Source organism: Macrotis lagotis, chromosome 6 (genome assembly GCF_037893015.1).
Source record: "Macrotis lagotis isolate mMagLag1 chromosome 6, bilby.v1.9.chrom.fasta, whole genome shotgun sequence".
Taxonomy (NCBI): domain Eukaryota; kingdom Metazoa; phylum Chordata; class Mammalia; order Peramelemorphia; family Peramelidae; genus Macrotis; species Macrotis lagotis.
This window is the reverse complement of record NC_133663.1, coordinates 60141261-60165742: the sequence shown is the minus strand read 5'-3', so window position 1 is coordinate 60165742 and position 24482 is coordinate 60141261.

The following is a 24482-nucleotide window of genomic DNA, read 5'->3' as shown; positions in this document are numbered from 1 at the left end:
ATGATAGAGCTAGGCTGTGTGAGTTATGTTATAGCCATAAGCTAAGTGAGCAAATCTGTCTTAAACCTGCCTATTATGCCTTAGAACCACTTATACCTATTTTTATAGACCACTACCATCATGCATATTTCAAAGCTATCAATTATCAAGAAAAGGTTAAATATAGTGCATTTATTGATGAGGTCAGGGAGGTATATAGTACACATTATACATATTTTCCTCAATAAATGGTCAGTCTGAGAGCATTCATAAGTAAGACCAGTTTTGTTGATAATCTCTCATTTACAGTGATTCTTCAAGATATGTTTAAAGTTAGTTTATTGAAACACTAAGAATCTCAAAAGCAACCATTGAAATATGTCTTTGAAACTTAACTGACACTGAATGAGTTTAATACCCTTCTGATTTTTTGTCTTGTCTTATCTCTTCCCCATTATAATCCAGTTTTCTCAGATAATAGAATGGTTTTGCTTAGTTGCAACAATGATCATATCAACCCCTTGCTCTATAAATTTCAGTGGCTCCCTATTGCCTATAGGAAACATATAAATGTCATTGAATTATAAAGTAAAGGAAAGAGAGCCTTCCAGGAAGAGAGGAGAATGGAGAGCATTGAACAAGTGTATAAGAACCTAATATATATATATATATATATATATATATATATATATATATATATATATATATATATGTGTATGTGTGTGTGTGTGTGTGTGTGTGTGTGTGTGTGTGTGTGTGTCTTAACTGGATTATTAAGTGAGTTAAGAGTATGGAGCATCTAGGATAAAAGGGTCATTCCCTAGAACATTCCTTTTCTGGAGATTTAGAATCATAGATTGAGAGCTGAAATAATTTCAAAAACTATATGGTCTAACCTTCTGGGCTCCCCCTCCCTTCTTTATTGTCCTTCGTGGCTTTATCCCTCTATTTTCCCAATTTCACTTTCCTTACTGAACTCAGTAAGGAAACTGATTCAAACAAACTGGTCTTTGCCTTGTTCTTCAGTCAGGACACTCCATCCCCTAAATTTATTACTTTAAACTGGTTACCATCATTCCTGGAATATATTTGCCCTCTACTTTTGCTTTATATACTCCCTCACTTCAAAATTCAGATTAGGCTATGAAATCGTTCTTTGTAAAACTTTTCAAAATCATCTCAGCTACTAGTACCTTTCTTCCTTAACTACTTTGAACTTTAATATATATATATATATATATATATATATATATATATATATATACATATATATATTCATTCATAGTTTTTATAAATATATATTCATATTTATATAAATCTATTCATATATCTACATAGATATATCGATAGATGTGTATATGTATGTATGTAATTGATATGTTTATTTTATATATGTGCATACTATCAAATTCTTAGAATACGTACTCATAGAGAGCAAAGACAGGCTCATTTTTTTGTTAGTCAATAAATATTTATTAGGTATCAATGTGTATCAGGCACTAACAAACATAGAAATAATAGCAATAGAAATAATAGAAGAAATAATTCAAAAGATTGCCAAAGACCTACTAGACTCCCTCTATATAGTATGCTGCCCAGAACACTCACTATTTTGAATATCCAGGAAATGTTCATTATAAAATCATCAAACTGAAGCATTTATTCAGTCTTATGAACTTCACTTCACTCAGTTATAACATAAGAATAATAAATATTTACATACTCTACATCAGAGGTTAGTTATGAATATAAAATGAAATCATATATGTAAAGCACATTTTAAGTCAAAAAAGGGATAAAAACTGGACCTATGATTTCATAAAATCTGAATAAGGAAACATTCTCTATCAAAGCAGGCTGGCACCCCCTCAAAAACATTTGTCTTAAAGAGGTGCTTAAAACACCAGAGAGATTTATCGACTTGCCTAAGGTCACACAGCCAAGGAGAGACAGGTTCATTCTTTAAAATGTATTGGTAATATGTAATGATTCCTAGAATATGGCAAGTCCTTAAGAAATGCAAATTTATTTGAAAGCATCTGAACCTGATCCTGAATTTCCTTTCCTAACTCTTTACTTAAAGGATAGTTCAGTAGATGTCTCAGAGTGGAAATAAATGATTTTTTACTATTATTAAGAAAGTTGTAGTATACTAGAGAGAGTGTCAGTATAGCAATAAAGAAATCAATTTTGTTAAAGATTCAAATTCCAAATGGGGGAAAAAGTCATTTCATACTTCCCAGTGTAAAAGACTCTGGTTTAACATTCAACTTATTGAAATCAACCAAGAGTTTCTGAATATTATTAATTTAGATATAGGAAGAACCTTAGAAGCAATCTTCTCCAATCCTTTTACTTTACAGATGAGGAAACTGAAGCCTAGGAAGGTTAAATGACTTGCCCACTTGTCAGACAGATATAAAGCAGTAGATCTAGGAGATGGAACCTATTGTTCTTACTCCAAATACAGAAACCCTTTTCTTTTTCAATGCCACCTTATCTAAATAGGCTTGTTATGATTCATCCAGTACTTTTTTAAAATGGTAAGGTGTTCAAAAAGACAAGCACAATAAGTAGTGAGTTGTTAAAAATCAGGATTTGTATTCAGGAACAATTAAAATATAGAGTTTTTTTAAGGCAATAGGGTTAAGTGACTTGCCCAAGATCATACAGCTAGGCAATTATCAAGTGTCTGAGGCTGGATTTGAACTCAGGTCCTCCTGACTCCAGGTCCAGTATTCTAAACACTGTGCCACCTAGCTGCACTAAATATAACTTTTTAAAAAATAAATAACCATTGTTTATGACAAATAGATGCCTTAATACTTCATATGAATTGTAGCTGAATTGAATTAGGTTCTTATGTTTATAGACTGTCCAGAGACTTTTCCACCAGTTTCTCTAGGACATCTCTTCTGGATCCATGGAGCTTCTCATCATTTGATTTAAGTCACAATTAACACCTTCTAGGAGACCAATGTGAACCACACCCACAGAAACCAGATGGAGCAGGTGTTGGCATGCTTCCAGTTTCAAGCATGCTTTGGCATGCTTCTCAAGCAAATGGCAATATCTCAGGAAGTCATAGTCTCATAGCAAGTTGCTGCTTGCAGTCACCCAAGCATATTTGAAAGGACTTCTAGGTGGGGCTGGCTTTGCACAAAGGCAAGACAGATGGTGGTCTACATGATATGATTTCAAGAGTATGAGAAAGGCCTTTCTGTACCCCACCCCAAATCCATTCTGATACCTGAATTTATTTGAACATCATGGTCTTTGATTGTCTAACTATAGAACTATAATAAGTAAAGAACATCTCAAAATGAAAGTTTCCTTTGGAAGATAATCTATTGACTTCAACTCCAGTGATTGATATGTGATTATTTTCTGAGAATAAGTTTTTGGAAGAAAAAAATGAAAAAAAGGAGATGAGGTTGATGAGTTCTTGAAAGAAGTACAGAAGAAAAAAAATAATCATATGGAAAATGGGTTAAAAAAGAGAAAGCTGAGTGCATTGAAAATAATGTTTTGCCTCTGTTACTTGATAGATGACTTTATGCATGTCATTAAATGCTTTGACCCTCCATTTCTTCATCTTTAAAATTCAGAGAAATAATGTTACCTAGTTTCCAGATTTAAACTAAAATGAACATTTATTAAGCATCTATAATTTTCCATCAATGTGTTTTCAGTTGAATTCAGATGAAAAAACTCATTGTGATTGGGAAGAGAATGAGTAATCAGCAAAGGCAACATGAAAGAAGAGGTTTGAGATAGAGATTTTGTTTCTAGGAAAATAAAACAGCAAGGTATTAGATGGGATCCCTTTCCCAATACCACCTCTGTTCTCTCAATAATTTTTATTAAGAAAGAACATTTAGGGGCGGCTAGGTGGCAGGGTGGATAAAGCACCAGCCCTGGAGTCAGGAATACCTGGGTTCAAATCCGGTCTCAGACACTTAACAATTACTTATCTGTGTGGCCTTGGGCAAGCCACTTAACCCTGTTTGCCTTGCATAAACCTAAAAAAAAGAACATTTAATTAGCACAGTGGTTTCCTCTACATTTTGTGTGTCTATGGAAATAAACAAGTATCTGATGAACAAAAATGTCTATATCTCTACTTGGAAGATTCTTAGACTTAGAACTGGAAGGAATTTCAAAGGTTTTTTTTAGTTATTCCTGTGTCCCACATAGTTTAGCTAAAGCCACTGAGGACTAGAGATTAAATTTTTTCTTCAGTACTAGACAGATAGTAAATCAGAAGTAGAATTTTAACACAGACCCTCTAACTCCAGGATGAGAGCTCTGTCCATTCTAGAATTTTACCATTTAACCTCATCATATCAGACACTGAACATTGAGAAAACTTTTCTACATCATGCCAATGGCATCTTCTCCATCTTCCTCTGGCAAAGAAAAAAAATAGCCCTGAATAAGGATGAATATATTTCAACAACAAAGACAATTGAAATCACAAAGAAGACCTAAGAAAGTTAGTCATCAAAATCACCATTATTTATTTGCTACTAGACAATCGTACCTCAAATTCATTACGTTTTTTTAGGTCTTTTAAATATTTAATTAACTGGGGGCAGCTAAGTAGCACAATGGATAGATCATTGACCCTGGAGTCAGGAGTACCTCAGTTCAAATCCAACCACAGACAGTTAATAATTTGCCTAACTGTGTGACATAATTTGCCTAACTGTGTGACTTTTGGTAAGTCACTTAACCCCATTGCCTTAAATAAGTAAATAAAATTTTCTTTTAATTTAATCAACTATTAGGCTCTAATTTCCAAGACTTACTTTCTCTCTCTCTGATATTCCTCAAAAAGATGATAGGGTATCTCAAATAAATAGTCCCCAATAGAATAGAACTCCAAGATATATGGTGGCAAAGGTTTTTAACTTAAGTTGCAATACAGCGTTTTTTGTTACTCTTCGTGTACTTAACTTACTAAGAAATATATAATCCAACAAAATCCTATCTGCAGGGCAGTGGTACACTGCATTTTTACAGAGCACTGGCCCTGGAGTCAGAAGTACTTGAGTTCAAATTCAGTCACTTAAAATAATTACCTAGCTGTGTGACTTTGGACAAGTCACTTGACCCTATTGTCTTGCAAAAACTAAAAAAAAATCATATATACATCTACCATGAAATTATATTACTTGGAGTGTTTTTAATTCCCAAATTGCCATTTTACAAAAAGAAAAGCAACAAGCCTGTTAAAACTTTAAACAAAATATCCTAAAAACTTATGTCTGCCATGGAAAAATAACAAAACTTAAAAAAGACATCAGCAAATCCCACCTTCCCACATGGAAGTATTCATGAATGCAAGATCACACCCCTGCTCCCCCTCCATGAAAGGAAGAGCTAATTCAGCAGAAATACTGCCAATATTTCACAGGACAAAAAAGAAAATGAGATAATGAATCACTGCAGTAGAGGACCAATATTTAGTCAAACAAAACTGATGGGATTGTTGCCAAAGGAAGAATCTCACAATTGGGTCACCCTAGTAGACATCTCCAACAAACACAGCTAAACATTCCAGTGCTCTACGACTTGACTCATCTCTCCTCAATAATTGTCTCATGTGATTCCAGTGAAATAGAGAAAAGCAGGAAATTGACTTTTATCTCATGACATGTTTTAAAATAAGGTATAAACAGTGAGAAAACTAGGGTGATCTTCATTTATTACATTCTGAATCATTCCGGAGGTCAGAGAGTAGATGCTTATAAACTTATAGATGGAAGTTCTAAGTTATCTGAATGGGTGGCAGTGATAGACATAGACTGTGAACCTCCTTCAGTTCCTGGGAGCATATCAATCTCCTATAATATGATTTATTTCTTGAACTAAGATCATTAACAGTTCTAACTTTAGAGTCAGAGAAGTGTTGACAATGGTGTGGTTCACTTTAAAAATAGCATTTATTCTGAGGAGTCCAATATAAACTGGGATTTAGGAATAAATTTAAGGAAGAACTGTGAAAAGTTACTTTTCCTCTGGATAAAGTTAATATGTCTTCTCCAGTGACAGGAGACAGACCAAAATAAAAACAATTTAGCAATTGATTAATTAAACATTTAAACTAAAAGTCTAAAAACAAATTTAAAATATTATTCAGTTTTTATTCCAAGGTCAAAATCATTAAAACCTAAAATAGTTTTTACCACAACTGCATAAAATGGAAGACTTCCAAATTATCATGGGTGCCTGAATACAGATTAACAATTGACCTGATTAATCAAATAATTGTGGAATTGATGAGAGAGTGGTTCGTGAGATTCTTTAGTATTGCTGTAACAAGAACTTCGCTTCTATTTATGTGTGCAAATGCAATGTTTGCAGTTCTTTTGAGTTCCATCTGGCTTGTTTTTTACAAGTAGAGAGTATATATGTGTATCTCTCTCTGTCTCTGATTCTCTTGTCTCTGTCTCTTTCTCATTCTCTCTCTCTCTCTCTCTCTCTCTCTCTCTCTCTCTCTCTCATTCTCTCTCTCTCTCTCTCTCTCTCTCTCTCTCTCTCTCTTTCTGTATTCTTTTCACAACTTTATCATCTGTGGTTGGCGATGAAGGATCATTGATTTTTTGTAAGGAGTGTATTGGTAATCATGCTAAGATGAAAGGGGTGGGTAAAATGGTATGTTCTTACTTCAGGGCTTTATTAGTTGATAAAAGAATCCCACCTCTTAGGAAATGATTGGTTCCTTTCAGTTTCTGAAGCTGAGCACCATTGGAGAGGGGTAGCCTCAGTAGTAATAAAGGTCAACTGCTTATTAACCTAGAGTTTGAATGAAAGTTAAAGGTTATTTTGTCCAACTAGATTATTTTACTAATTATGGCCCTGATACACACATTGGGTATGTGTATTGTCAAAGGCTACCTAAAGTTGCAAGTGTCAGAAGAGGGTTTTGATGCACAGTCTTTGACTCAAGAACCAGTGATCTTTCCAAGTCATATAATAAGAAATTGTTTTGTCGACTTACATAAATGGCCATTATAGACCAGCAAAGGAGGATGTCTGGGTGAATGTCACCCTAATAACAGTAACTTCACAAGGTCTAACCTAATCCAAGACATTCCAGATTTCATCAACTAAGCCTTTTTTTCACCTGTCATCTGATACTAAGGCGTGTGTGTGTGTGTGTGTGTGTGTGTGTGTGTGTGTGTGTGTGTGTGCCCTTGTATAGTACTGGGAATCAAAAGAAGAGCCGACCCCTGAGTTAAACTATGTCAAGCCTTATACCAATTTTGGTCAAGTTGTTTAAAGTGTTCGGACCTCATCTGTTAAAAAGAAGGGTTTGGACTTGACAGTTTCTGAGGTAACTTCCAGAAATGAATTTATTATAATTTCCCCAGAACAGCAATAATCCAGGAAAAGTCCCTCCTCCTCTGTGTGTGCTCTTTCTTCTTCCCCTCCTGTTACAAACAGAATTGGCAGCTTCCATCCCTATGCTAGCTCATTATACTGACCTGTGCCAGACAATCACAAACCATCACTTACCTGTCCTTTATCTCTGCTTTCTGTCTCTGTCTGTCTCTGTTTCTCTGTCTCTCGGTCTCTCTCTCTGTCTCTCTTTCTCTCTCTCTGTCTCTTTCTTTCTCTCTCTCTCTGTCTCTCATTGTTTTTTTTTCTCTGTTGACATTGCCAAAAGATCCTGAATCTGCACTAAATGTATGGTTGAAAAGCAACTGATAGAACCACTAAATTAGATAATCAGAGTTGAATGGGACTTTGCAGAATTTTTACAAACCCATGGATCTGAGGAACCATGTTTTTGAGGGTTCTTGAACCAAATTCAGTTATAATTGGGAAATATTTACCAAAATAATTTAAAGTAAAATAAAATAGAGATAATCTTTCATTTTAAATTAAGTAAGAAATACTTTCCACAAAGATCCTTATATAGGGATTTGAATTTAAAACCAATGCTCTTTGCCTTAGACAACATTGGGAATATTAAACATTTATCCCCACAGAATACCAAAAACTAAGGTTCTGAATTTTTAGGTAAATCATAATTTTCCAGTAAAACACTTCCATTATATTCTTTTTTTTAGGTTTTTGCAAGGCAAATGGGGTTAAGTGGTTTGCCAAGGTCACTCAGCTAGGTAATTATTAAGTATCTGAGGTCAGATTTGAACTCAGGTACCCTGACTCCAGGACCAGTGCTCTATCCACTGCACCACCTAGCCACCCTTCCATTATATTCTTATATATGTGGTTATGAAAACAGATAAAGCAGATGCTATGGAGGTCTTAGAGCTTGGCCAGGCTTTGGAATTGCCAAGGTAATCCACTGCATTACAGGCCAGTCTTGTTATTTTCTCACTCTTGACTTCAGTGACTTTGGAAGAAAGAGTAAGGCTGTTCATTTTGCACAACCTGCCTCATGTAAATTCAATTAAAGCACAAGTCAAGACATTATTCTGTGATGTTACTGGTCCTCTTCAAAAATGAAAGAACACTAACAAAATATCCTGAGACTAAATCCTTACATCAATTTCATTATCTTACTTTGTTTTTAAAAGATAGGCCAATCTATACTGCTTGACTTTTTAAAATGAATATTCATTGACATTTTGTATTTTAGGTGAATTTTTTTGTCTAATCTCTGGTTTCATTACTATAAGGAGCTTCTGATGAGGAACTTCCTCTCCCAAATAATATTTTATCTTGTAGAATTATCTGGGGGCAAAATAAACAGTAGTAAACAACTTCATAAATTATTTGACAAACCCAAAGATATTAGCTTCTGGGACAAAAACTCACTATTTGACAAAAATTGTTGGGAAAACAGGAAAATAGTATGGCATAAACTTGGCATAGACCCATGGTCTCACACTCTATATGAAAATAAGGTCAAAAATGGGTATAGGATTTAGACACAAAATGCAACACCATAGACCAATTAACAGATCACAAAAATACTCTCAGATCTATGGAAAGCAGAGAAATTTGTGATCAACTAAGAAATAGAGAACATAAATTGCAAAACGGGTAATTTTGACTATTGTAAATTAAAAAGATTTTGCACTAATAAAGCAAATGCTGTGAAAATTAGAAGGAAAATAGAAAGTTGGGAAACAATTTTCACAACTAGGGGCTCTGATAAAGGTCTCATTTCTAATATATATTATATATATATATATATATATATATATATATATATATATATATAGAGAGAGAGAGAGAGAGAGAGAATTGCATCAAATTTATAAGGTTATAGGTCATTTCTCAATTGACATATGGTCAAAGGATATGGACACACAGTTTTCAAATGAAGAAATTAAAGCTATATATAATCATATAAAAATGCTGCAAATCATTACTGATTAGAGAAATGCAAATTAAAACAACGTTGAGGTATTACCTCACACCTATCAGACTGTCTAAGATGACAAAATTACAATATTAGAGAGGTCGTTGGAGGGTTGGGGCATTAATAAATTGTTGCTGGAGTTGTGAAAGGATCCAACCTTTCTGGAGAGCAATATGGAACTATGTCCAAAGAGCAATAAAACTGATCATATCCTTTGATATATATGGTCTATATTCAGAAGAAATCATAAAAAATGGTAAAAGTTTCACATGTTCCAAAATATTCAGAACAGCTTTTTTTTTTGTAAGGGCAAAGAATTAGAAATTGAGGGGGTGCCTATCAATTGGGGAACAGCTGAAAAAGTTATGGTATATGAATATTATAGAATACTATTTTTCTCTAAGAAATCATAAATAGTCAGACTCTAGAGATGCATAGAATGAATTCTAGGAATTGATGCTGAGTGAAGGGATCAGAATCAAGAGAACAATGTACACGTTAACAACAATATTGTGAGTTGATCAACCTCCTCTCAGCAGTTCAGAAATCTAGGACAACGCTTGGAGACTGATTATGGACAGTGCTATCTCCATCCAGAGGAAGAAAAACCAAACCAAACCAAAGCAAAAATCCTTCAGAATCTGAATGAATACTACATTCACTTTTTAAAAATTTTATCTTTTGTATGTCTTTTCTATCTCTATCTATGTGCAATATTCAATTGACTGTTCTCTACTGAGGGAGGATTGTGGGAAGGGAGTGGGAAGGAAATTATGCAACTTAAAAATATACATAAATATGCATGTGAATAATTTTGAAAACTTTCATAACATGTAATTGGAAAAATAAAGTAAAATATCAATTGAGAAAAAATAAACTTCCAGTTATAAAAATAATATAAAATATAATAATAAAATATAAATAATATAATAATATAAAAATCATCTGGGGGTGACAAAAGATTCAATATCTTCCTTAAGGTCCTACAATAAATATTTGCAAGAGCTAGACCTTGAACCCAGATTTTTCTCACTCTTAGGTTATCATTTAGTCCACTATACCACATTAATTGTCCTCTTAGATAACAAAAGAAATACAACTATATTTCCACATGATAAACATTCTCCATGGTGGTTAGGAGTACTTTCTTAAGTGCTTAAGACTCAGCTCAAGCCCTACCTTCTTTATCAGACCTCTTCCCAAATAGTAATATTCTTTCAGCAAGAATTATTTGTTATTTCAAATATGAATGTTTTGGGGCAGCTAGGTGGCGTAGTGGATGAAGCACCTGCCTTGGAGTCAGGAGTACCTGGGTTCAAATCCAGTGTCAGACACTTAATAATTACCTAGCTGTGTGGCCTTGGGCAAGCCACTTAACCCCATTTGCCTTGCAAAAAAAAACTTCAAAAAATATGAATGTTTTATCAATTATCCATTAACATATTTTCTCCCATTTTCATATAAGCTCCTTTTGGGTACCACCCTTGTTTCATTTTTCACTTTTTCTTTAAATCATGTACAACTGGCAGAGTGCTAGGTGTATGGTTGATATTTAATAAATATTTCTAGTAAATTGAATTGATTTTAAGGTAACTCAGGCTTCACAGAGAACTATGCAGGTACTGGCAGGTCTTGCTCAATTAGAAACCTTTGAATCCTGGCTCAGCATTTTATTTTATCTTCATCAAGGACCAGCTTAGCTAAATTTGGACAGACTCATTCCCAAAGTCTGCTCACCAAGTGATAAAAATATTTGGCTAAAGTGACTGATGATATATCATTTACAATGGTAATAATTCACCTATTAAATCTTTTTTGCAAAGCAAATATCCACATGTATACTGAATATTTTGAAGAATGAGCATTTTGGCTCCATTTAAATATGACATAAAAGATTGTGAACTGATATCTATTAGTATAGTAGATTAGCAGCATAATTTACTGAAGGAGATTACTACCTTACATCCTAGACGTCATTAGCATACATTGAACATTCTTTTTGGTATCCTTTCACTTGGTTTCCCAATGATGAGAAAAAAGTATGGTTCACCAAGTTGCATATTCAGAAAATGTTATGAACACATTTCTTAAGTTTTTAAGTAGAAATCAAAGAGATTTGTTTTTATTAGGTTCTCCATACATTAATATGAATAATTTAAAAAGTTATCTTTTTAAAAATGTTATGAGATAAAATGTTCTGTAGTTAAAAGTACACTATTCATTTTCATTTTTACTTTTCTAAAGAGGTACCAAGTTGATATTGGGCAGAATGAAACCCCAAGGTTATTGAATTTAATGCTGGTAGATATACATATAATGAAGACAAGCTCAGAGATCCATGAACAAAGCTCAAGATCTTGCCAGTTTCATCTGGACTTTTGTTTATATGAACCTTTTTAGTTTCTTTTTATGACTTTTAAAAGGAAACTAATTGATAGTAGTTAAATGACTTGCTTGTGGAAACATAGCTAGTTAAGAGCAGAACCAGAAACTGACACCAGTTATTTGACTTCTTATGCAGTATTCTTTGAATAATATTTCCTAAAATGGGATTATGAACTCAATTGAATTGAATTCAATAAATATATCTCAACTCCCTACTATGAATGACCAAAACACTATGCTATCACAGGTCATACAAAGATGAAACAACAAGAGCTGACCTTAATGAGATTACATTCTCCTATGGAATAAATGTATAAATAAATACATTCTTTATAAAATGAAAAAGAGGAGGATATAAGCATCTAAGAAAATTAGTAAAGACTTCCTTGAATAGTTTTGCCTATGTTGAACATTGAAAGAAGCTGAACTTACTAAGAGAAGACCAGAAAGGAGTACGTTCCAAGCATATGTAACAGGCTGAGCAAAGTTAGGGGAAGCAAGAGATAGAATGCTGAGATCAGGAAATAAGAAATAAGTTTCTGTGGTTGAAAGAGTGAGCAAAAAGGAAAATAATGTGCAATGATTCTGGAAAATGGAGCTGGAGTCAGACTGTAAGGAAAGTTAAAATTGCAAGTGGTGAATTTGCATTTTATATCAGAAGAGAGAAGTAGTTTATGAAGGGTATGGTAGATTTAGAAACCTGCTTTATAAAATTATTTGTGGTAGATTGAAAATGGACAAAACTTAGTTTAGAAAGACACATTAGAAGGCTGCTTTAATAATCTATATGAAGGATTGTTTAGTATTTCAACTAGAATGACAGGTGTTTGAATGGTAAGATAGAATAAAACTTGTACAAAGAATAAAGAAAATATTCCTAAGTAGGAAAAAAACCTAGATAAGATTGAAGTATAATTGGCAATAGTTTTCAAATACTTAAAAATTGGGAGTGAAAGAGAATAAAGAGTCAGGGATGAGTGTATGTGTTGGGGAGTACAAGAATGTGTATGATTAGATGGATGATGGTATCCTCAACAGAAATAGGAAAATTTAGAGAAATGACAGCTTTAGCAGGTAAAATGAATTCATTTTGTCCATTTTTTTATTTGAGATGTCTAGGGGGAAACCCAGCAGGTATTTGGTGGTATAGGATTGGAACTCCAAGATAGGTCTAGAAATGTGAATATGAAAATAATCTGATAGTAGTGGTAGTGAATATGATCATTGCAAGAGCAGAGTTACAGAGAGGGAAATAAGGGGACATCAGAAAGAACTTTGTTGGTACTGACACAACTAGGAAACCAGGATATCAGGAATGATTCATAAAGAGAACATAAAGGATCAGTTAGAGAAATGTGAGCAAACCAGGAAAAAGGAAACAAGGGAAAGTAGAGAAATCATTCATGGTGTCTAAGGTAGAGAGGAATCAAAAAGAAGTGTCTAATGTTGTTGAAAAGTTCAGAGAGTTTAAGAATTATAGACTGAGAAAAGATCATTTAGCATAAATACTTGTAAAACCATGTTAAATATTCTATTGGTCACCATGTTCTCTTTTATTTTTTTTTGAAGGATTGTATACAATTGCTGTAAGGGGGAGTAAGAAGCATCATTTTTTCTAAACCTTTCCTCTAGGTTACTATCATAGGCCTACTGATAGATATACTCATGGATATCTCCACTGACTTAATTGGCTTTATTTTGCCATACATATTATATTTTAATTTATATTTATGTACTTTTTTAATATTTTCATTCTGAATCACAGATAGTAAAGAATCATATATCATCTTTTCCTTTCTGTTACAGAGTGGTCTTGACAGTTGGTCAGCAGACTATATAAGATTGAAGAAGTCTTATCTGGTATTAATCCCAAATGATATTATGCACTTTTTTTTAGATTTGTATGTAACAACATTAAGAAACTCTGAAAAGAAATTCCTTTTTTCCTTTGGACTACAGAAACCCCTTCTACCAAAGTGGGACACAAATCATTGAAAGTTGCCTAGGATGTGATAGGTTGCAAAGTTATTATAATAGTTCAGAGTCTTTCCTGACTTGAAGGTTGGACTTTTACCCACTGTAGGCATCAGCCTCTCAGCACAGTAGATAATGGAGATAAACAAGTAATTTGATTTTAAATTACAAGGAATGTTAAAGCTTTGTCATGGTGGCAGTTTAATTTATTGAATTTTTGCTAATGGATTGCAAAGATATTCTTTCCACTCTTCTGAGCTAAGAAAAATTACTTTTTGTTTTTCTGATTTGGGGTTTATGAATACCTAAATTAGGTGATGGTGGAAAAGAAACACACACACACACACACACACACACACAAACACACATACATGGTCTGTTTTCAATTAGAAATTATATTCTGTCTTTTTCTTCATCTCAGGTGCTTTTGATTAACAAGAAGCACAGTCCTTAAGTCACTTGCTGAAACCACCTCATCCCAGAAAAGGGTACATTACTTTAGTGGCTCTCTTTCACTTGGCCTAACAGGCACCCAGATTTTCAGAAGGGAACACTATGCAACTCAGACATTAAAAATTTTCATTTTATAGTGTAGGTATGTTCCATGAAGTGGAGTGCTTCTCTCCACTAAGCTACTAATAAAATCTCTAGCACACATACTGGCTACCTTTGACTAAACTCTCTCAGTCTATTGACATAAATCATTTTCAGGCTTAAGGATTCTGTATCATGAAAGGACTCATTCTAAACACTAACAACATAAAAATTATACTATTTATTTCAATGAATACCTGATTCTACTGTTGAATATAAATTATATTTCATCTACCCCTTCTAATCCTGGGCAATTTGTATGTTTCCTTTACCCCCATTTGCTCTATAGTTCAATGGATTTATAGTTTCATTAATTTCGATACATCCAGTAATAATATAACATCTTCTTTACTTCTGTGATTCTATGATCTTATTCTATGATTATAACTGAATAGTTTATGAATTTATTGTTGATAGTGAGATAAATAAAATCATTCCAATGTCAGTCCATGGAGAGGTGATTTATAATCATAGTATTCACAAAATAAACCATGATATCTAAACATGTTTATATTAATAATAAATATATATGTGTATGTATATAAATATACATGTATATGTGTATGTAACATATACATGAGAAAATAATATTAATGCTCTTTTGATTTACCATTATAATATTATTGCATTAATTATTTCACATAAATGAATCATATTGAAATATCTGCATTTCTAAGGCAAAAAATCAATTGTTAAGAATTTTCTCAGTCACTCAGAGTTAACTTTCAAATAAACGTGTTCTTTTGAGAGAGGTCCAAGATGTGTTATAAAATCCCAGGAATACCAAAGTAAGTATTTGATGTTTACATGCACTTTACCAGCTGCTTCAGGAGACCAACTTGGGAGACGATTTGCAGGTTGGAAGAACCCATACTGTAAACACCAAGATTAAAATGTGCAACAGAAATCCTGACAATAAACAATGTAATGTTAAACTCAATAGACTCACAGAAATCTTTCCCCTCCAGACTCTTGAGAAAGCATTTAATTTCACTTGAAAGATGCTATGAGTAAGTGACAGTAAGAGGAGTTAAGTGGATGATGGAAAGTAAGAAATCATTGTTATGGAGACAGCACTGTCTCATCATCAGAGATCATACTCCCAGGGGACTTGTACTCCTTAAATTCAAAGAAGCAGGTATTTCTAGTACTTTAGTGATGAGATCCTTTTAGCTGCTGCATTAACTCTTTCATTCACTTTAAAATCAGATAGATAGTCCCAGATATCCAAAGTACTAGCCATATTGCTCATCCCCAGGGAACGAGTTAATACATGGTGAAAAATTTCCCACTCCACAATGATATTTAATATTTGTAATAATGTATGTAAAAATTTTAACATATGATAACCACTATCAAATAATGAAGCTTTTTTGAAAAAAATAAGAATTTTAGTTAGAGATCTTGAATTCAAATTCTGACACTACTATTTGTTCTTTAAAATTTAATTTCTTTCAGACTCAGTTTCCTTGTCTTTAAAAATAAATTGGGGGTGGCTAGGTGGCGTAGTGGATAAAGCACGGGCCCTGTAGTCAGGAATACCTGGGTTCAAATCCGGTCTCAGACGCTTAGTAATTACCTAGCTGTGTGGCCTTGGGCAAGCCACTTAACCCCATTTGCCTTGCAAAAAAAAAAAAACCTAAAAAAAATAAAGAAATTGAACTGGATTTTTAGATTGCTTTTACCTTTAAATTTATGTTAGGTTTGAGTTGTCACAAATTTATTTTTTTTCCAAAGAGAAGTAGGTATAGAGGTTGAAAAGAGGGGACTGATAATGGTGGAAGGGTGGGCAGAGGTAGGAAAGAAAAGACAAGAGGAGAAATGAGGGAGGAAAAATGAAGCAGCAAATTCTGACATTTTGGTAATTAATGTTTAAACTGCAGCACAACTGTAAGATACTGAAAGAGAGCATTAAAAGAGGATCACAATAAAAGTTTTTAAAAAGGTGTTTTAGGGGAATGGAGTTCAAAGTCAGCTCAGAACCAAGCATATGTTAGTTGATGGGCTGAGAGAAGTGACTGAGAGAAGTAGACAAGGAGACATAGAACCTTATACTCTCTCCCAGCCACTTGATAAAACACAGAGAGCCAAAGTAAAGCAAGGTCAAAGGCTTATTTAAAAAGTTACACTGGGGGCAGCTAGGTGGCACAGTGGATAGAGCACAGGCCCTGGAATCAGGAGGAACTGAGGTCAAATCCGGTTTCAGACACTTAAAAATTACCTAGCTGTGTGGTCTTGGGCAAGCCACTTAACACCATTGCCTTGTAAAAACTAAAAAAAAAAAAAATTTCACCTGCTACTTCTGGTCAAACTAGGGCTCATGTTGTCTTTGCAAGTCTCCAAACTCAGACTATTTATATTTGTAAATGCACACCTGTCTGTTCCAGACATATATGTTCATATGTATATAATACACATATACATACTGACAATTTATTAACTTAAAATGAATTTTAATGGTTATTCAACTTCTTCCAACTTTCATGGCCTTTATTTTTGTTTTTCTCTCTTTTTTAAGTAATCGATATTTAATTTTTCCAATTAGATGTAATGAACAGTTTTTAACATTCATCTACATGCATATGCATACTTATAAGTTACATAATTTCCTTCCACCCTCCCTTCCCACCCCTGTTCCCTTAGTGGTGAACAGTGTGGTGCATGTTGTACGTACTTATTTGTGTTTAACATGCTTACAGATTAGTCATTTTCTGTATGAGAAATTAGGACTTAGGGAAAAGAAAGAAAACCATGAAGAAAGAAGAACTTACTATAATTTATTTGCTAAAATTTTATTTAAAATTTTTGCATCAATACTCATGGGGAAATTGGTCTTTAATTTTCTTTGTTTTGGGGTCTTCCTGGTTTCGGTATCAGCCCTCCTTCCCTTTAAGCAACTAGGTGGTTCAGGTGATAGAGCACTGGCATTGGATTGAGGAGGACAGACAGGAGTTCAAATCCTACCTTTGAGACTTGCTATGTACTAACTGTGTGACCTTGGGCAAATCACTTAACCCTGATTGCCTTGCATTCAGGGTCTTCTCCAGTCAACCTGATTCATATCTGGTCACTGGACCCAGATGACTCTGGAGGAGAAAGCGAGGCTGGTGACTTAGCACAGCACCTCCCTCCCCAACTAAAATCCAGTTCATGTGCTTGTCATAGCATCACCTCCCTAATGTCATGGTCTTCTTCAAAAATGAAGCTCAAAACATTATCAGTCCTTTATTGGAATCATAAAAGGAATTTGGCAGAATTCCACCTATTTTTTAAAATAGTTTATGTAAAATTGGAATTAATTGTTCCTTAATGTTTGATAGAATTCCCTTTTAAATCCATCTGGACCTGGAGATGTTTTCTTAGGGAGTTTATTGTTTCTTGAATTTCCTTTTCTTCTGAAATAGGGTTATTAAATATTTTATTTCCTCTTCTGTTAATCTGGGTAGTTTGTACTTTTGAAAATATTCATCCATTTCACTCACATTATCAAATTTATTGGCATACAATTGGGCAAAATAGCTCTGAATTATCTCTTTAATTTCCTCCTCTTTGGTGTTCACACATTTTTTTCATTTGGGATATTGGTAATTTGGTAATTCTTTCTTTTTTTTGATCACATTAACCAACGAATTATCTATTTTATTGTTTTTTCATAGAAGCAACTCAATTTTATTTACTAAAACAATGGTTTGCTTGTTTTCAGTTTTATCTCTCCCTTGATTTTCAGAGTTTCTAATTTGCTATTTAATTGGTGATGTTTAATTTCCTCTTTTTTTAGCTTTTGTAACTGTATATACAATTCATTGATCTCATCTTTATCTTATTCATATAAGCATTTAGAGATAAAAATTTCACCTAAAACTGCTTTGGCTGCATTCCAAAAATTTTGGTATGATGTCTCATTGTTATCATTTTCTTGGATGAAATGATTGATTATTTCTATGATTTGTTGTTTGATCCTCTTGTTCTTTAATAGTTATTTAGTTTCCAAATAATTTTGGTTTATCTTTCCATAATCCTATATTACATGTAATTTTTATTGCCTTATGATCTGAAAAGTATTCATTTATTATTTCTGCCTTTCTGCATTTGATTTTAAGGTTTTTATTCCCTGGTTCTTTATCAATTTTGGTATGAGTACTATATACTGCAGAGAAAAAGGTATATTCTTTTTCTACGCTCATTCAGTTTGAACTCCAATTGTAGTCAAAACATCAAGTGAAGCATAATACTTCATTATGTTTCCATATTCAATCCTTCTAAGTATACTCTCTCCCTCCATCTCTATATTTCTCCAGTGATAGCCCTACAGTCTCCCCAACAAAAATATCAGGGATAGTCTCTCTTACTGTCACTTTAGAACCCCAATTATGGTACTTAAACTCTGAACAACTAACATATGGATTAAGATAAGATCACTCCCTAAATCTCTTTATGTCCAACCCTTCTAAGTACATTATGACTCTTTACTCTTATGGTACTGCAAACCTCTAAGTAACTAGTAAATGTAAAGTAACTTCTGAATTAATTATGTACAGAATCTCTAAATACTGGGACCCCCAGAAGGTTTCTCTTAGGAACTTAAGCATTGATTGTAAGGCATGGGAGATACTGGTACAGGATCATCCAACATAGGATGCCCTCATCAGAGAAAGTGCTGGACTCTATGGGCAAATCAGAATTAAAGTATTTCAAAGGAACCATGAGATACATAAGTTTAAACACCCTATAGATTCACCCAGACTATTTGGGCCAGATTCGTCATAAAACATTCTGAGCTCATATTGGTTTGATTAGACACAGTCACATACATTGTAATTTGTCTAAAACATACTGATGTCATTTTGGTTTTCTTCAGTAATAAAGAATAAGAACCAACCATACCTATATCTTTTAAATACAATCTCTTCAACTATGTTCAACCCTTAAACTAGCCTAAAAGAAATACAATTCTCAAGTATTGTATTATCATCCCTTGTAGGGTTGTATACCATTTAGTGTTCTTCACTAGCATTTGTGTTTTCCTCTCTTTCTGTTTACCATATTATGTATCTCTTGAGTTTTGTATTCAAAGATTGAATTCTCGATTCAGTTCTAGTCTTTATATCAGGAAAATTTGAAAGTCCTCTATTCCATTGAGTTTCCATCTTTTCCCCTGAAAAAATATGTTGAAATTTTCAGGATAGTAAATTCTTGTTTTCATACAAGGTTCTTTATCCTCTGAAATATCATATACCAGGCCCTCCAATCCTTTAATGCTGAAACAGATAAATCCTGTGTAATTCTTTTTTTTTTGCAAGGCAAATGAGGTTAAGTGGCTTGCCCAAGGCCACACAGCTTGGTAATTATTAAATGTCTGAGACCAGATTTGAACCCAGGTATTCCTGACTCCAAGGCCGGTGTTTTATCAACTATGCCACCTAGCTGCCCCAATCCTGTGTAATTCTGATTGTTTCCTGTTTGCTTCTTTTTGGTTGCTTGTAATTTTCTTCCTTTATTTTAGAATTCTGAAATTTGCCTATGATAGTGCTTGGAGTTTTTATCCTGAAGTCTCTTTCTTGGGGGTGTTCAATGTATTCTTTCAAGGGCTCTTTTGTTTTCTTGAGCTAGTATATTTTTTTCTGATAATTTCCTGAAAGATATTTTCCAAGCTCTTTTTTTAAGATTTTATTTTGAGATTTACAATTTTTCCCCCAATAGTATTTCCTTCCATTCACCTTCACCCCCCCCCACAGAAGGAAATTTGACAGTCTTTACTTTGTTTCCATGGAATACATTGATCCAAAATCAATGTGATGAGAGAGAAATCATATCCTTAAGGAAGAAACATAAAGTATAAGAGATAGCAAGATCAGACAATAAGATATAAGTTGTTTTTTTTTTAATTAAAAGTAATAGTCCTAGGTCTTTGTTCAAACTCCACAGTTTTTTCTCTGGATACAGATGGTATTATCCATCACAGAAAGACCCAAAATGTCCCTGATTGTTGTACTGATGGAATGAGTTAGTCCATCAAGGTTGATCATCATTCCCATGTTGCTTTTAGGGTGTACAGTGTTTTTCTGGTTCTGCTCATCTCACTCAACATCAGTTCATGAAAATCCCTCCAGGCTTCCCTGAATTTCCATCCCTCCTGGTTTCTAATAGAACAATAGTGTTCCATGACATGCATATAGCACAGTTTGCTAAGCCATTCCCCAGATGAAGGACATTTACTTGATTTCCAATTATTTGCCACCATAAACAGGGCTGCTATGAGTATTTTTGTACAAGGGATATTTTTAACCTTTTTCATCATGTCTTCAGGCTATAGACCCAGTAGTGGTATTGCTGGTTCAAAGGCTATGCACATTTTTGTTGCCCTTTGGGCATAATTCCAAATTTCTCTCCAGAAAGGTTGGATGAGTTCACAGCTCCACCATCAATATATTACTGTCCCAGTTTTCCCATAACTCTTCCAACAATGATCATTATCCTTATGGTCATATTGGCCAGTTTGAGAGGTGTGAAGTGGTACCTTAGATAAGCTTTAATTTGTATTTCTCTAATAAATAATGATTTAAAGCAATTTTTCAAATGACTATGGATACCTTTGATCTCCTCATGTGTAAATTGTCTTTGCATATCCTTTGACCATTTGTCAACTGGGGAAGAACATTTTTTTAAAAATTTTGATTCAGTTCTCCATATTTTTAGAAATGAGTGCTCTGTCAGAAATACTAGTTGTAAAGATTGTTTCCCAATTTACTTCATTTCTTTTGATCTTGGTCACAGTGGTTTTGCCTGTACGGAAGCTTTTTAATTTAATGTAATTGAAATCATCTAGTTTGTTTTTACTGATGTTCTCCAACTCTTCCTTAGTCATAAACTGCTTCCCTTTCCATATATCTGACAGGTAAACTATTTCTTGATCTTCCAGTTGCTTATAATATTGTTTTTTTGTGTCTAGATCCTGTATCCATTTTGATCTTATCTAGGTATAGTGTGTGAGGCCTTGGTCTAATCTAAGTTTCTTCCATACTAACTTCCAATTTTCCCAGCAGTTTTTATTGAAGATAGTTTTTATCCCAATAGCTGGACTCCTTGGGTTTATCAAACAGCAGATTACTATAATCATTTCCTTCTATTGTACCTGGTCTATTCCACTGGTCCACCATTCTATTTCTTAGCCAATACCAGACAGTTTTGATGACTGATGCTTTAATTTTAGATCAAGTAGGGCTAAGCCACCTTCTTTTGCACTTTCTAACATTGAATCCCTGGAAATTCTTGACTTTTTATTTCTCCATATGAATTTACTTACAACTTTTTTAAACTCAATAACGTAATTTTTTTGGAATTTTGATTGGTAGGGCACTAAACAGGTAGTTTAGCTTTGGGAGAATTGTCATTTTTATTATATTAGTTTGCTTGTCATGAGCAGTTGATGTTTTCCCAGTTATTTAAATTTGATTTTATTTGTGTAAGAAGTGTTTTGTAATTGTTTGCAAAAAGTTTCTGAGACTGCCTTGGAAAATAGACTCCCAGGTATTTAATATTGTCTGAGGTTAATTTGGATGGGATTTCTCTTCCTAATTCTTCCTGCTGTATCTTGCTAGTCATATATAGAATAGTTGAGGACTTATGAGGGTTTATTTTATATCCTACAACTTTGCTAAAGTTGCTAATTATTTCCATAGTTTTTTGGATGATTTCTTGGGATTCTCTAGGTATACCATCATGTCATCTGCAAAGAGTGAGAGTTTTATCTCTTCCTTCCCAATTCTAATTCTTTCAATTTCTGTTTCTTCCTAATTGCTGAAACTCACATTTCTAATACAATGTTGAATTGTAGTAGTGATAATGGGAATCCTTGTTTCATCCCCTAATCTTATTGGGAATGCCTCTATCCTCTCCCCACTGAATATAATGCTTGTTGATGGTTTCAGATAGATACTGCTTATTATTCTAAGGAACAGTCCATTTATTCCTACACTCTCTAGTGTTTTTAGTAGGAATAGGTGCTGTATTTTGTCAAAGGCTTTTTCAGCATCTATAATTTCAGCATCTATAATAGCAACTCATATAATTTCTGGTAGGTTTATTATTGATATATTTAATTACACTAAGAGTTTTCCAAATATTGAACCAACCCTGCATTCCTGGGATGAATCCTACTTGGTCAAAATGTCTTTTCCTGGTTAAAACTTGTAATCATTTTGATAAGATTTTATTTAAGATTTTTGCATCTATATTCATCAGGGAGATAGATTTATAATTTTCTTTCTCTGTTTTAACTCTTCCTGATATAGGTATCAGTATCATATTTGTGTCATAGAAACAGTTGCGCAGAGATCCTACTTCACCTATTTTTCCAAAGCATTTATATAGAATTGGAACTAATTGTTCCTTAAATGTTTGGTAGAATTTACTTGTGAATCCATCAGGTTCTGGAGATTTTTTCTTAGTGAGTTAAATGATGTCTTCTTGAATTTTCTTTTCTGAGTTAGGGTTGCTTAGGTATTTAATATCCTCTTCATTTAACCTGGGAAACTTATATTTTTGTAAATAATCATCCATTTCACTTAGATTGTCAAATTTATTGGCATAAGCTTAGGCAAAATAATTCCAAATTATTAATTTAATTTCTTCCTCATTGGTGGTGAGTTCACCTTTTTCATTGATGATAATAGCAATTTGGTTTTCTTCTTTTTTTAATCAAATTGACCAGAAGTTTATCAATTTTATTGATTTTTTCATAAAACCAACTTTTGGTTTTATTTATTAATTCAATAGATTTTTGCTTTTGGTTTTTATTAAATTCTCCTTTAATTATAAGAATTTCTAATTTGGTACTTAATTGGGTGTTTTTAATTTTCTATTTCTCTAAATTTTTTGGTTGCATATTTAGTTCATTGATTTCCCCTTTCTCTAATTTATTCATTTAAGCATTTAAAGATATAATATATCCCTCGACAGCTGCTTTGAGTGAATCCCATAGGTTTTAGTATGTTGTTTCATTATTGTCATTATCTAGGATAAAATAAGTAATTCTTTCTATAATTTGTTGTTTGATCTACTCAGTCTTTAAAATGAGGTTATTGGCATGGCTAGGTGGTGCATTGGATAGAGCACTGGTCCTGAAGTCAGACATAGCTGAGTTCAAATCTGGCCTCAGACACTTAATAATTACCTAGCTGTGTGGCCTTGGGCAAGCCACTTAACCCCATTTGCTTGCCAAAAAAAGCTCTAAAAAATAAAATAAAATACAATGAGGTTATTCAGTTTCCAATTAGTTTTTGGTCTATATCTCCCTGACCCAATATTGCATATCATTTTTATTGAATTATGATCTAAGAATGAAGTATTCACTATTTCTGCCTTTCTGGAATTGAGCATTAGGTTTTTATGCCCTAGTACTCGGTCAAATTTTGTGTAAGTCCCACATACTGCTGGAAAAAAAGGTATATTCCTTTCTATCCCTATTCAATTTCCTCCATAAGTCTATCATATCTAGGTTTTCTAACAAATTATTTGCCTTCTTAACTTCTTTCTTGTCTGAGATATGGATTGCTACCCCTGCTTTTTTCACTTCAACTGAAGCAAAATATATTTTGCTCCAACCTTTTACCTTTACTCTATATGTATCTCTCTGCTTCAAATGAGTTTCTTGTAAGCAGCATATTGTAGCATTCTGGCTTTTAGTCCAGTCTGCTATTCACTTATATTTTAAGAGAGAGTTCATCCCATTCATATTCAAATTTATAATTACTAACTCTTTACTGTCCTCCATGCTATCTCCCTTCTGTTTGTATTTTTTCCTTTTTTTCCCTTTATCCATATTCCCCAGTGTTTTATTTCTGAATATTGCTACCTTCAGTGTGTTTTCCCTCCTTTATCCAACCCCCTGCCCTTTCTTTGCCCTTTCCCTTTTTCTCCTTTTTCCTTCCCTTCCTTCTGTTGGTTCCCCTTTTTCTGCCCTTCCCTGTCTCCATCTCCCCTTTCCCTTTTCCCCTTTTAATACTTGAAACGTAAGATGCTTTTTAAGTTAACTGAGTGTGTATGTAAGTTAGCTTTAAGTCAAGTCTGATTAGAAGAAGAACCAGGTGTTTCTCATCTCCTCTCTTCTTCCCCTCTATTACAATAGGTCTTCTGCATCTCTTATTGTTATGAGTTTTACTGCATTCAGTCCTGTCCCTCCTCCTGTCACCTTTTTTAAGGAGGAAGT